The 14,918-nt window shown below is 39.4% G+C and overlaps 1 protein-coding gene across 1 annotated transcript in view; it reads right to left on the bottom strand.

Moving 5' to 3' along the window:
* Positions 1 to 14,918, bottom strand: part of ANK3 (ankyrin 3, node of Ranvier (ankyrin G)) — a 210,343-nt gene that overhangs the window by 163,996 nt on the left and 31,429 nt on the right. The gene's annotated exons all lie outside the window — the stretch shown is intronic.

Below are 14,918 nucleotides of genomic sequence, written 5' to 3'. Positions count from 1 at the left end.
ACTTACATTAGCAGTAGCTTTAAATACTGTCCATCTTCTGAGAAAAGGAATATTGAAATCTCTTCAATTCACCACAAGCGCCTGCACTGCATGCACTGCGCTTGCCTGTTACACATCTCACCTCACACAGGTGAGCTATGTACAGATATTCACTGATACAGAAAAGCAACAAACGGTAAGAGGAGGGAAAAAAATAATCAAGGTCTAATATTTTTATCAGACAAGATATGCCCAATGTCTCATTTGTCTATGAAAGGAAATAATCTATATGTAAAATATTACAAGGGTCATTTCAAATTTTCAAGAAACATTTCTCCATGTTTGCATCGACTAGAGCCCAGCCACCAGGTAGTAGCTCTGTGCTCTTGGGTTATGATGCAGAACTTGTTGCTAATTATCTATGTAAAATCTTTCAGAAGGTGCAAAATTTGAGGCCCCAATGTATCACTAATTAGCTATTGTAGGCCACGCATTCAGGTGATCTAGCTTGAAATCACTTCATTAATGTCACTGATGATGCACTCTATTAACAACTGCTCTCTGCTTCTGCACATTTTTGCTTATGGCATTATAGTATCTATGACTAAGACCCACTTCTGCCGCTGACTAAATACAGAGAAGCTAACAGCTATCTACATGGATGAAGGAGCCTTCCACCTCGATTTAAGTACAAGACGATGACCAAGTCAGTGTAAGTGAATTTACCTCACTGACATATCTGCGCAGAGCTCCCTGCAGCAGATTTCAATCATCTGCACCACGGTTACTTCGGCAATGTCGTTATTGCAAGCTGCCACAACAACACATAGTATCCTGAAATATTCAATTTCTAAAGCTGAATTTTGATCTAGCGTTACTATTTCTTTTGAGGACTGAGAACTATCATCTCAAAACAATAAAAGGAAACATCCCAGTTCTAAAAACCCAAGAGCACAGGGTTACTACCCAGTGACTGAATTTTTGTTTCTAACTGAAGAAGAGGGGTTGGCTCTGAACAAGTACCAGGTGCCTAAATACCCTTCTTCTGCCTTTGAAAAGGTGCTTGAGAACAAGGAGAAAGGAAATATGATGATTTCTGTAATGGGATTCAAGGGAATCACGTGAAATTTAAAACTTGCAGAATAGTTCTTTTTGTAGATAAAAGGATTAAATTGGGCAGTTTTATGGAAACTGAAGAGTCCGTCCAGAAATCCAAGGCCATTGTCGAGTGGTGTCCCCACACCACCAGGTGCCACTGAACTGCAACCTCCTGTCAGGGGATAGCGACTGGTGACACAGAACTGGCAATCCGACAGCTCTCCTAAAGCTGAATTACTGCTTGTTTGGAAAGGAGGAACAAAGCTTTTAGTGAAAAGGATTCAACACAGTCTCTGCGTGTGTCTGTTTTACCGGTGGGCTGTGCCGCTCCTTCCCGAGGCAGCCCAGGTCCCGTGGACAGTGCCAGCAGGGTCTTGGTGACAGCCTGCTCCCTCCAGGAGCTCCTCTGAGACAGTCCTCCCCTACCCATTGCCTGCTCATTTATTCTGCCAGAGCTACTTTGCTTCTCCAGTCGCTGGCTCTTGGCTTTTCAAGTTCACATTAGTATGATGAGACTGGTGGATGATTGACCCAGACCATTGCCTATTAACCTCCACAAAACTGTCCTGGTCTAGCTTGTGACATTCCCACAAAAGAAGTTGCCCAATTCTCTCTCCCTTAATTTTAAAAGAGCAACAATCAGGATTACAAAAGAAAAGCACAAAGAAAAATTAAAATCTGCCAGCACCAAAAGGTCATCTCAGCACATTCACATCCATCAATTCAGCTCTGATTACTGAAAGCTCACATCATAAATCATAGTGACACTATATTTTTTTTAACCTTGTGGATCAGTTTTACAGCATTCAGAATGATTTCTCACATGCATGCTATTAACAAAGGGTAATAAAGGAAAGGCTCAACACTAATGACAAAATCAATTTGTTATAGACTTTGGGTAAAATTTTCAGGATCCTTTTGTTGCTTTGCATCCTGAATTACATGAACATGACTACAGTCATTCTCAGCTTGGGGAAGAGAAAGGGCCTTGGATACAATCACGTAATGAGTAGCTGTGCAAGTAAAAAAAAAAAAAAAATCTCAACAATCAATCTCCTCCCCTCTTTGAAAAAGAAAAAAATGACAAAACCCCTTTACAATCTCATTAAAATGGCAGATTTGGTACAGATGGAGGATTCTTTTAAACAGAATAGTGGAAATGTCCTTTTACATTATCGCTACTCTGCTCCCCAACCAGATGGAGTGCTTATGATTACTGGCTTGGAAGCGACTTGCAAACAAAGCAACACATGGCAGAATTCAGCAGAAAGAAAAACATGGTTTGACATGAGATACAAACAATATAAATATCTTCCCAAGAATTGGAAAGACAAGCTGAAATACTTTAAACCATAATCTGGAGTTACTGATCCAGATTTTGCAAGAAGAAATAGAAACTTTTTTTTTTTTCTGAAACTGCAGCGGATGACATTTCAGACAGTTCGGAAAGCTGAAGTCTGTTGAAGCCCACCAGAGCAGGGGATTTATACCTCTGTAGTATTTCAGGCACCCCCTTCAGAGAGCAAATGGTTGACAAATGGCATCAGTACAGATGTGTGCTTATGTAACTTAGACCTACAAAGGGTCCTCAGTTTTAGAAACTTCTCATATCACAGAAACCAGTGGTAGTATCCGAGATATTTAATATCATTATCTAAAATTCTGTTCTAGTAATTAAAATAATGGCTAACGCGTGCCACAACTGAGACTTTAAAACAGCAGTTCAAGTGCAGACATTGCAACGGCTACACACAGCAACCGGATGTGCACGAGACAGTTCCCTGGGACCCACAGGCCATAGGTTCATATGCAAAGCCAGGAAAGATGCATATTGCATACAGCAAGAGAGGCACAGTGAAGCTCATCGGACAGAGACTCCCCCTTCTTTCCATCTAAGGGACCCCATCTCAAACACATCACACTCTTAACCTCTATGGACAGCTATGAGGCTTTTACAGAGCTCCTACCAAGAGAAAATGCACATTTACTCATTTATACTTTAACTGCTAAAATCATGGACACTGAGAATATACAGCCTGTCCTGGTTTCGGCTGGGATAGAGTTAATTTGCTTCCTAGTAGCTGGTACAGTGCTGTGTTTTGGATTTAGCATGAGAATAATATGATAACACACTGATGTTTTAGTTGTTGCTGAGCAGTGCTTACACTAAAGTCAAGGACTCTTCAAGCTTCTCATGCCCTGCCAGCGAGAAGCTGGGAGGGGGCACAGCCAGGACAGCTGACCCAAACTGGCCAAAGGGATATTCCATACCGTATGATGTCATGCTCAGTATATAAACTGGGGGGGAGTTGGCCAGGGGGCAGCGATCACTGCCCGGGGACTGGCCGGGCGTCAGTCGGCGGGCGGTGAGCAGTTGCATCACTTTGGGGTTTTTTTCCTGGGTTTTGTTCCTCTCTCTCTCTCACTTGCTGTTTTACTTTTCATTACAATTACATTATTGTTGTTATTATTACTATAAGCGGCTGTGTGGTGCTTAGTGGCCGACTAGGGTTAAACCATGACACAGCCACAGGAAAAAAAAATCCTTTACTAGTTATAAAATACCAAGATAATCAGCATCATTTGTGTACGATTTTTTTTTTTTGACTGTTCAATCACCATCCAGCATGAAAATCTTCTGTTTGCTATACCACCATTCAAATGCTGCCAGCTCAGTTTATCTGTTAAAACATCCACAGAATTAGAAACCTATAGTCAAGAGGCACGAAGCATACATTCTCTTTCAATAATACAAAAAAGAACATATACTTAATAAAATAAGGATAGGAAAACAATCCTCCAAACATTAAGTTGAGGTCACACAGCAAACCGAAGATACACACACTTTTTTTTGCCCAGAAAATTTGCTTTGTGCTCCTGTGTAATCTATTGCTCCTCAATAGAAAGTTTCTACAAAATCTGTAAATCTGTTAATTATTTTTTCTTCATCTTAACTTTGACAAGATTATTCATCTGCCATCACACCAAATAATCTAAAGCTCTGCAGAACTAAAAAAAAGGAAATCCTGTAACTTCTGCTACAAGATACTTAAAATTTCTCTTCAAAGGCTTTCCAAATGAGTGAACAGGAAGCCTCTGGTCTCATCCTATTCTTCCTCAGCACTAGCTAGGATCAAACCTCTAAGACTGAAATGTGATCACTTTTAAAGGATAGCCTGCAGTAATTTTTCAGAGATCTCCAAACGCTCCGAAAGAGCATGCCTCGAAGCCAGCTTTGCTGTGACCTGTGAAATCCAGCACGTTACAGATACTCAAAATGCCCATGAAAGACACACACTCAAGTGCTGCAGTGTTTACTCTGTCAAGATCCGCAACAGCTCCTGTTACCTCACGATCAGCTCTTCGCCTCCCCAGTATATGCTGCTTTCAATAGCAGGGCAAGGGACTCTCGGGATTACGGACTAAAATAAGCGACATGTGTGGTATGAGCGGTATGCCCAAAGCATCTGAACTGCTATCTACAAACCCTCTTCAAATTCCATTTTTTAACCCTGTATTGTTCCCTTAAATTATCAGAGTAGGCTACATATTTCCAGCCTGCCCTGCTAATCATCTCAAGCTTTCTGAAAGAGCACTTCTTGTTTCATTTTCATCCATTAGCTGTGGTTTTCATGCCCAACTTCTAAAGCTCCTTTAACTTCCAGCTGCCCTGGGGCTAAAACATCAGCAAACTCTGCCCCAGAATAACCCTGTCCCCGGGAACAGGAACAACTGCAACCAAGTGGAATAGAGACTGTTAGATTAACCCAAAGTTCCTGTCCAAAACAGACCATACATTACTCGAGGCTTCCACCACTGAGACTTCAGCAATTTCTCCTCCTCCTTCAATACATTGCCTCTACAAGGCAAAAGGAGCATCTGCCACCTGTATCCTAGAGGAAGGTAATTTTGCAAAACCACTGCCACAATATCGCAGAAATCCCATAATCAGCTGCTCTATGAAAATGGAGCTTAAGATAATACTTATATCAAGGCAACTTCTAGCTGTCAAGACCACTCTACGCTCTTCAAATCATAAAGAACTAAAGAGAGCAGCAGAGTTTCATTATACCGTCCTGTAAGCACTAAGAAAAACAGCGTCAGTTAAGCCAGCTAAAAGACCTTGGCTTTATTAAGATTTCTTTCTCTCCCACCGATCACCTAGAAGACACCTATGTCATTGATTTGCTATGGACAGCACCTCGATAAGCCTTTGGAAAAAAATGGGCTAATAAAGCTGCAAGCTGGAAGAAGCGTTTACATAAGCATCATGATGAAAATCACATGATTGACTCCTGAGCAAATTGACTTGACACCATCATGCTTGAAAAATAACCAGTAAAAGCCAATTAGGAAGGGAAAAAACAAAAGCCAGAGACTCCAGGCAGCCCTATGTTTAGTCAAACCACAGACCTCACATGAACTCTCATGGAGATGAGGGGAAGAGCAAGGGCAAAGTTCTATATATGGAAAGCACAAGCAGACATGATATCAGATCTTCCTATATCATCTTGAAGCATTGCTGATGTTTGCAAATTCTCTGCTGATTAATCAGATGGCTTGTTGCATGCCATGCATCTTGTTCCAAGACATGCTGAAAATTGGGGTTTTGTACAAATTGAAAGCAGCAACTGCCTTACTCCTTCTTTGACATACTTCACTGGAGCAGAAGATTCCGAGATTCCTTGAACCTGATTAAGTAGAGATTCCTTGAACCTGAACTCAGCATTCTCACTAAATATGGAACTTCCATTTGTTAACAGAAAATAATACTAGCAAGCTAGTGAAATCAGTGGCTGTTGATGGTCTCCATAGGTGCATAGGTATGTAACGTACATAAGGAAATAAAAATCACATGCTAACATTATTATTGCACCACAGCTCAGGAAAATAATGAACAGTTCAGAAATAACTTTTTCAGTTTTTTAAGAATATACCAAAAAACTATTTGAAAGTATCAGAAGAATGTTACATAAAGTATACTGTCCATTTTTATATGGTATCCATGTGACAAAAAGTTGGCGCTCTCTTAGTCTGAATTCTATTTCCAGCAATATTCAATATTCCAGAATTGCCAGGAGCAAAGAACTAATCATTAAGATTCATGATGACAACAGCAAAGTATTTCATCCTAAAGTTGAGTTAGGCACCAGAAATGTGACTGCTAGCAAATAAGCTGTTCCAAACACTCCTTCTCTCTGTTGTCTATCTTTTAGGCTTATTCTGAACACAACTGTGATATGAAGCCACAGAACTGCCAGATGGTTTCAAAATGCTCAGACATGGTTTCTACACAGAAGAAGAAATTTCTATCACGTAATACATTCCAAGAGCAATACTGCAAAAGCAGTAGTTGTCCAGGATACCTGACAATTGACTGTCTCTGCAAGATCTGAGCCAAAACCCCCCTCACTATGAACAAAATATTTGACTTTACACCTTGACTTTGCTCATTCCCGAAGACTGCCTAAAGGAACAATTCAAATGAAAACAGAAGTAGGCTTAAATACCAAGAGCAGTATGCAAGTGTATCCACTTACCATGAGAAGTAGGGCATATGAGGTGTCTGATGCCCTGTGAAATAAACGTAGCCTAACACAGCTATCAGGAAAGTATAGCGGCTTACTAATCTTTGTTTAGAGACGTTGCAGGGCATTGTCCAAGAAAAGAAAAACAGAACTACAGAACTAACTATAACTAATCCTTTGAATCTGTTCCCAAATGCGGTGGAGGCAATTCGATGGAGCAGTATTATGACCAAGGCTACTAAACACCAGTTAGCCTGTTACTCCAGCATATAGACTACGGCCAAATTATTACACTGTAAAAATGTGTGCAGACACAAGGTAAAACTTTCACAAGAAAACTAACATGAGAATAGCTTGCTTATGAAGTGATGGGATTTCTAACACGTACAGAGTTTAAGAACACTGGACAAAAAAATAGAATAAAAATAAGAAATTGGCAGGAAGAAATTAGCAAAGACGATTATGGATGAAGGTAGGCAAAAGGAGGTCTTGAAATCACACCTAATTCTATTTCTAATGATTCTATGAGATATAGGAGCATTAAAGCTCCCCTGCAGGCAAACCACACTCAGCATCAGAGTCAGTGGGAACAAGAAACTGTTGAACACAATCCCCTGGCCACGTAAAGTCAATCTGAGCCCTGCCTACGGACGCTGTATGGGAGAACATGCTGTTCACACGGGGCCACAGCCTGCTGTTCTCCAAGGCACTGTCAGGACTGCTGGACCTTTCATCCTTTAAGAGTTACTATTTCAAAGTACTCTAAAATTTCTTCAAATTATACTTTGGAAGGACTTCCAAGGAAAACTGCAAGTTTAAAATTTCTCATAATCATTATAACTATGTAACAATAAGATGTTACAATGCAATGAACCCAATCAAAGGAAAATGAGTGACTGTAAGTGTGGTTGATTTCAGCATCACTCAAAAGTGATCCCCAGTCTCAATATTGACATAGCCTGATTGGTTAGGACACACACAAACTAGTCAGCAATGGTCAAAAGATTGCTATACAGTAACCGTTCACAGTTATAGGATGCTGTTCCCAATTAAAACATTAACCTGCATTTGTTGTGGAAAACGACCAAAATCTAGCTTCAACCTCCATAAGTTTTTTGGTTCCTCCCTATCAACTTCCCTTCGTAAGGCACTATTAATTTCAAAAAAAATGTGCATCAAAGAGAAAGCACCATGAGCCACACAATCTTCAGTGCACTGTCCCTTTTCAACGCAGTCACAGCAAAATCTCAAATGATTTCTCTTACTTAACTTTCACTCTGACCTATTCAATGGCATAAAATCAAGGCCATTGAACAGAGCCAATTTGTCCAAGGCATGGACAAATTATAAAATAATATATAATTCACTGAATTTCCAGCTTCTTAGAGATCAGATTAACTTTGTTATTGCAACAGCACTGAGGCTGTGAATAGCACTTTCCAAGAATACAGAGAGCATTCAGATTAGAATGTAATAACCTCAAGATGTATTACACCAGGAAGGGGTAAACATTCTTCTGCATTGGGGTTATGCAGGAATTTCCCCAAAACAGAGGAAAATGAATAAAATAAATAAAAAATCATCTCGTCAAGATCATTTCTGACATGCTGCTGGGGGATGAGGACAGCTGTGCAAACTGCATTCCAAACAGGACTTAGATTTGTCAGCACAGATGTATAAAAATATGTCTTAGTTCTCACTGTAGTGCTGGCAGCTTGGCTAAATATTAATGCTGTCCCTGAAGTGCTCCTACTGATTCTGTGTCCCTTTATGTGTATTACACACATGAGATGCTGGCCACATTTAAGACGGATGCTTTCTGAAGTTGCGTTAGAACTACAAAGGAAGAGAAAAGGGCAGCTTCAGAGACTGCATCAATGCTCGTATGGCTCCCTAGGAATTATGGATGGGAGAGCAGGAGGAAACTGTAGGATGCATAATTCCTAAAGATAGAGGTGAGCTGTCAAATGTATAGCAAGTTGATAGTGGATTACACTGGATTGTAGTGCAATACTTTCCAGCTATACTGCAGGTATTTTAAGATACAGCAAGAGAACTTTTATTGTATGGTAAAGCAGCTCTCCTAAAACTTGTTCAAAAATTTAGGGTGCCTTTTCCTATCTTCGTAGGCAAAATACAAGAGTCACAACTATTAAAGGTCTTTATGAAGAAGCTACGTACCTCTCTCGGCACTGCCTTAACTTATATGCATCACACTTTGTATCTGGTAGTCATGGTATACTTATCAAAATGTGTTTCAAACTATATGAGGTTAGAATACTACTGGGTTTTGCCCTGGCTTGCATAGCTATAATCTGTGCCACATCAGTGGAATAGGTTCATGAAGCTTCTGATACCTGATTTCACACCAAACATTTTGAGCAGATGCACAAATACACCTTGGAATGACTGCATGAATAATGCAGTCATTAAAACAGCACACATGGCCATATTCTGTTTTTTTCTAACCTGCTTAGTTAGCATTGCATTTCTTTTCCTTGGCAGAACCTTGAAGTCTGTAGCTACTATTGTGGCTAGCTCTCACATTCCCTTTCTCTCGGTGAACTGTTATTTCTTATCTGATGTTAAACAGCTTTCACAGGGCTTCTAAAATTACAGTATAGCAGTAGTGTTTCTTATATGTGCATTACCTACATGATGCTTCATGAAAAAGCAGTCCCTTGGCAGGACAAACTAGCTAGTGTTCACACTGCATTATGGAGGAGGCAGCAGCTGCTATATTTAGGGTTCTGAATATCTTCTTCCATTATAAATCTATTTATTTTACAGATCTCAAAACTCACTGATACAGATATGCCTTTTCTGATTGATGAAAATTCTATTTAACTTTAATTAACAACCCAATCATAAAAAAGTTGTCATTTTCCCTTAGTTATCTATTTGCCTTAGTAAAATAAAAATCACATACAAAATCACCCAAAGGAGCTTGGGCCCCACTGAAGCAGCATCACTGGCTCACCGTGCCGGGGACTGAAGAGGACCCATCACTCACAGGGAAGAGTGTACCCCTGCACACCACCTGCAACGCCTGCAAAGATAGGAACCCTCCCGAGCACTGTGCCAACAACGTCGGGGCAGGAAGCCCATGGGATGTGCAACCTGGCTGCATTCATCGGTAGGAGCAGGAGCATGCACTCTGCTTTTGGGAGTTCAAGTTTTGCTGACACCACATGGCTAGAAACACATAAAACAGAATACTCTTATCTTTTTCCTTGGAATAAAAAAAAAACCTAGAATTTTAAAAATTAAAATGCTACAAGAGATAAAATCAAGCTTTTAAGATGTTGTCCCAGCAACCTCAATTAAATTTTTCTTTGGCAAGTACATTATAGTTTCACAGACAAGAGCTTCCTATTTTTCCATAAAACTTTTTCATTTTCTGAGCAAGACATGAACAATTAGAACTTCATGACTAACACAGAGATGGCACTTCCTAAATTCTCCCCGCCGCAGCAGGCATTGGTATTTAACATAATTGTAGTATGCAGTATTTTGTATTGCAGCCCAAAGCTTTCTCCAAAATTATTATTACATCCAAATGACATGCTGGATTGTATTAACTGAAATTGTAACTATCCCCCATGAACTGCCAGGACAAACCATAAATCCTTTATCTATACCTTCTGTGAATAATCCCAGGGTCCAATAGTTTTTCTACATTTCCCCATTCTTCTCTCCAGGGCAGTGGCTAACAAGCTCTAATCATATTGAGGCCATCTTGGATGAGCCAAGGCTTTAAAGACATCTAAAATACATTTTAAATGTATCACTGATCCAATTTTTGTTTTGGGTAAAGTCATCTCTCCAATAACTTACCTATGTTTTTTGTAATAGTAGGAAATGTAACAGATCTTCCCAAAGACTCATCTAATTGTTCAGACAAACAAATTTCTGCATGTGCGCGCACACACATACTCAGAGTACATGTTTATTAGGTATCTGTAAAAATATTCCCCAGTCCAATACATTTGAACATGCAGACAGATAGCTGCTTGTCCGAAAACGGCAGAGAATAATGTTGATCCTGAATTTAAAACAAAAGGAAGCCATGGACCTCATCAACTGGATTTTACTGGCTTCAACAGAGGAATAGAGAATTAACACACTCCTGAGACACAAAGCAGTATAACCATTAGGTAAAAGATGTCTTTTTTCCCATAAATAAATGAAGACTGTGTGCTTAGATTTGCACACATACGACTGCTGCTCAAAGTTAGAGCAAGGCACTTATGAATCTGAATACAAAATTTGACCTAACTCCCACATAATTTATTAAGGAATCTAATTTTTAATTACCAGGCATTATAAATTATTTGACTATATAAATTAAAGCAACAAACACAATGAAAAGGGAAAACTAATGCATCAGAAACTGTATTTTACTAAAGTACTTCAGTACCCGTGCTTTACGTTCAATTGAATTTTTCATACTGTCTAACAAATACCACGTAGTTTGCAGCACGGAGGTGCTCTCTACAGTAACATTGGATCTCATTTGAGATTTAACAGCAGAGAATTTAAGAGGAGGGGAAATACTTCCATTTTGATTTGAGTTGTAAGCACCATCTTGTGGAACAACAAAGCCTACAGATTAGAAAAAATACAGGTTTACAAGCTTCTCTCATAAACTGACTGGGAATGCTACCCGGGCATAAAACAAAGAACATACAAGAATAAAACTATTTCTCTCTCCTTCAGACCCACAATAAAAATGAAAAGCAGCTTTTCTCCAAAGCATTAAGGCAATCTTGTCCCTACCTACCTGCATACAAAGCCCTATGAGCAGCAGAGCTGACACATTCATTGGCAAAGAATTGTACACCAGGATTCCTGGGGCTGTAATGAGAAACTACAGTCCCTCCATAATGTAGAGTTCAGCTCCATTTCCCCCTCTTCTCTTCCCTGTCTCACAGTACTATTATAAACTGTCATTTCTGATTTACAGAGCAAATGTCTTTCTCCCTAGAAGAGGGTACTTATCACAAAAGCTCAGCTCAAGCACTTAGTAAAATATTAGTCTGGCAAAATGAACCTGCATTGTAGATGCATAATGCTAACCTTCACCAGGGGACATGCGGTGTTTGGGTTATGGAAGATACCATTCAACAGACTGGCTGGGAAGGCATTCTCCTTTCAGATTAAAATAGCAATAAACATCTTGTAAGTGAAGGAAAAATATACAGCTACAGGATTTTATAGATAAGGCACAGGCAAACTTGTGTGATCTATTTTTTCCCTAAGCACTGTTAATGATATTATTAGTAGTAGTATTAGTATTATTGTATACATCAGCATTCAGCAGACAATTCTCTTGCTCCCACACAATTCCATGGAATTATTTGAAATGTAAATAGAAAAAGCAGAAAAGCTTTTCTACAAGGGCTAGTTCATCTATGAATATTAAACTAAAATGAATCCTTCATGGGGGCTCCGACAGACTGCTGCAGGATGGAAAACCATGTCATTACTGACATGAATCATATTTCCTAAAATTAGTGGCAGGAGAGTGCTCTTTTAAGTAAGCACCATCCACATGCCTAATATCAAATCAGTATGTATGACCCAAATGAAAATTCATTATTCTTATTGTTAGGACTTCAGCAGAGATACAAGTGGAATGTACATAACTAGCATTCTGTATTTTTGTTATCAACTACTTTAGCGCTTTGATCTAATCTTACCATATGTATATAAGTCTGAAAAATCACTTCTTAAAAGCTTACAAAAGAAGCAAAAGAGGTGGGCAGCAGCTTTGCCTCTTGTGACAATAGTGCTGGTGGATGTGCTGCTCCTGGTGGTGTCCTGCTTAATTTAGCCCGTCATGTAAATCCATATGTATGAGACTATTAACTGTGTTACCAGGAAAATCACTGGACTGTAAAAGAATGATTAGAACGCAAAGAGGGTGGGACTACTAGGATGATACATACAGCCTTCAAATATCAGCAAGATTTGGGAGTTAAATTGGTATTTATTTGCAAAAAGATTGTACAAATGCAATTACCACTTAAAAACTCACTGGACATTGATATAGGACATGCCTCTCACTCTATATCCAAACACATCTGCACAACTGTAAATTTACATAAAAAAAGCTCCCCCATGTTTTTATGCTGTTATATTTCACTTATTTATTAACACTAAGAGCTCGGATGAAACACAATACCCCTTAGCACCTTAAAGTCTTCAAAGATCCCAACTTGCCTTTTGCAAACTTCGAGGTAAATGGATGCCATGGCCAAATTCCAGCTCAAGGAATTAAGTTCTCCCTAACCCTGTTCCCAAAGCAGTGGCGATTACCTATAGTATTCTTTATCTGCTGACCTCTCCTATTGGCTACATTTGCTGCTAAACATTTGGCATTTTCTGTGCCAACATCAGAGGTTTCTTACCATATTTTTTTTCTTTTACTTTTCATGCACAGAAAAATATTGGATATACACAACATACTATGAATTGTATCATGCAGTTAGCAAAGTCCTTCAGGATTCTTCAAATGAAAATAAACACTTTTTTCATTAAAAATACAGTGAAATAATGGGTAATGATAGAAATCACAGAGGCAAGATGTAAATAATGGCAACGGGACAATGCCACTTTACCTTCATAATCTCAGGTCTGCCTGCAGAACTAGTGCAAATAGCCTCACATGTATGACTCACATTTTTCCATTGCTTTTCAACTTTCAGGGCACTCACCTTACCTTGAATACATCCAGTATGATCAGAAATTATGGCTGTGTAATTTCAGTTATAACAATTAGCCAATAACTAGATACTAACCCTAAATGGCTTAGATTTCTAGCATTAGGGAAGGATGTACTTGATATTTTTGAAAGACACCTTTAAAGCTATGTAATATATAGAAGCCAAGGGAGACTATGGAAAACCTGTGAGGATTAAATGCAAAAATAGCGTTCCTTCTGCTTTTAGTACAGTTTTATTAATGAGGTCTCAAAAACTGCAAAATGAAATACAACTTAGTAAGAGAGATTGTTTCCTCACACATACTCTGCAGAAAGTGCCAACTGGAATTTCCAGCTTTTCTGTTTTTAAATACACTCAGCTGACAGTGGTTTAAATAGCATCCTTGCCAACCAGAACTTAGAGCCCTCCTGCACAGGTGTTTACTTCCGTTATGCTGAACAACAAACTCATAGACATAAATCATACTCTGATAAGCTCCCTCTCAGGCCAGCACAGCCATAAGATACCCCTGGGAGGATAGGATTTGACTGCATGGGTATGAGCTGTCACAGCTTCGACACGGGGAAGCCAAATACCAACGCACACAAAAGAGCAAGGTCTGGCACAGGCACACAGAGCCATGTTTATCCTGGGTGACTTCAGGCCTTCAACTGAGGTCCCTCAGGAAGGTCAGTAACAGCCCACAGGCAGGGAGAGAGGTTGGCCGAACTGCTCTAAGAAGGTGCCCAAGTCAGCTTCTGGAGGTGTCACTCTCTTTCCATGGATTACTGAGGGGCATGAAGGTCCTAATTCAGGTGCCATGAATTTGATCCTAGTGCAAGCTGAAAGCTAGGTTAACCTCCTCACTTTCAACATCAAAGACGTTCAAACCAGTCCCTTTCCTCATTTTTTGTGCGAGATGGACATCTGACCTGAGAAAGTAGCCAGCTTTCTCCGTTTATATTTTACTGGCATCATAACAGCAGCAAATAACAAGTGCTGAACTGAAATATTTCATAGGGATTTACAGATTTCATTTAACAGTCACTTTTAACTGTTAAATGACTAATGGGTTAATTCCCTCTTTGGCACAAAGCCTTTACTCAGAGAGTATGTGAGACTTTGCAAGCTGTTTTCAACAAAAACATATGGGAAATAGTAAACTTGTCCAGGTTATGTTTAAAATAGGATATTCTGTTTAAGTAATATTTTAGATAGTGCCCTTAGAAAACAAAAATCAATCATGAGGGGTTTTAATGTTCTGTTTTGGACAGCAGCTGAATAAATATAATAATTATTCTCTTTCCTTCCCACTTAATCCTGCTGCCTTCCCAAGCACTGAATCATTGCTATCCTTCGTTACTAAAATGCACAACTGAGATGCTGATTAGCGTCCCAGATGCTTGATAACAGAGACAGTAATCAATATATCTTCTTTAATCTGTCTGTGGAGGATGTTTCGTCCCTTTGCTTTTGGATACAAGCTCTGCTACTGTGATCCATGGCTTCAATATCGTCTCTAGATTGGATTAGTGCAGAGCACTCTTCTTTAGTTATTCCTTATCTTCTCTTAATACATCGCATCACTGTGCCACAGCTGTTGCCT

This window comes from Pygoscelis adeliae, unplaced genomic scaffold (assembly GCF_000699105.1).
Source record: "Pygoscelis adeliae isolate BGI_AS28 unplaced genomic scaffold, ASM69910v1 Scaffold4, whole genome shotgun sequence".
Lineage (NCBI taxonomy): Eukaryota > Metazoa > Chordata > Aves > Sphenisciformes > Spheniscidae > Pygoscelis > Pygoscelis adeliae.
The sequence above is the reverse complement of the archived record's forward strand: the minus strand, read 5'-3'. Positions and strand labels throughout refer to the sequence as shown.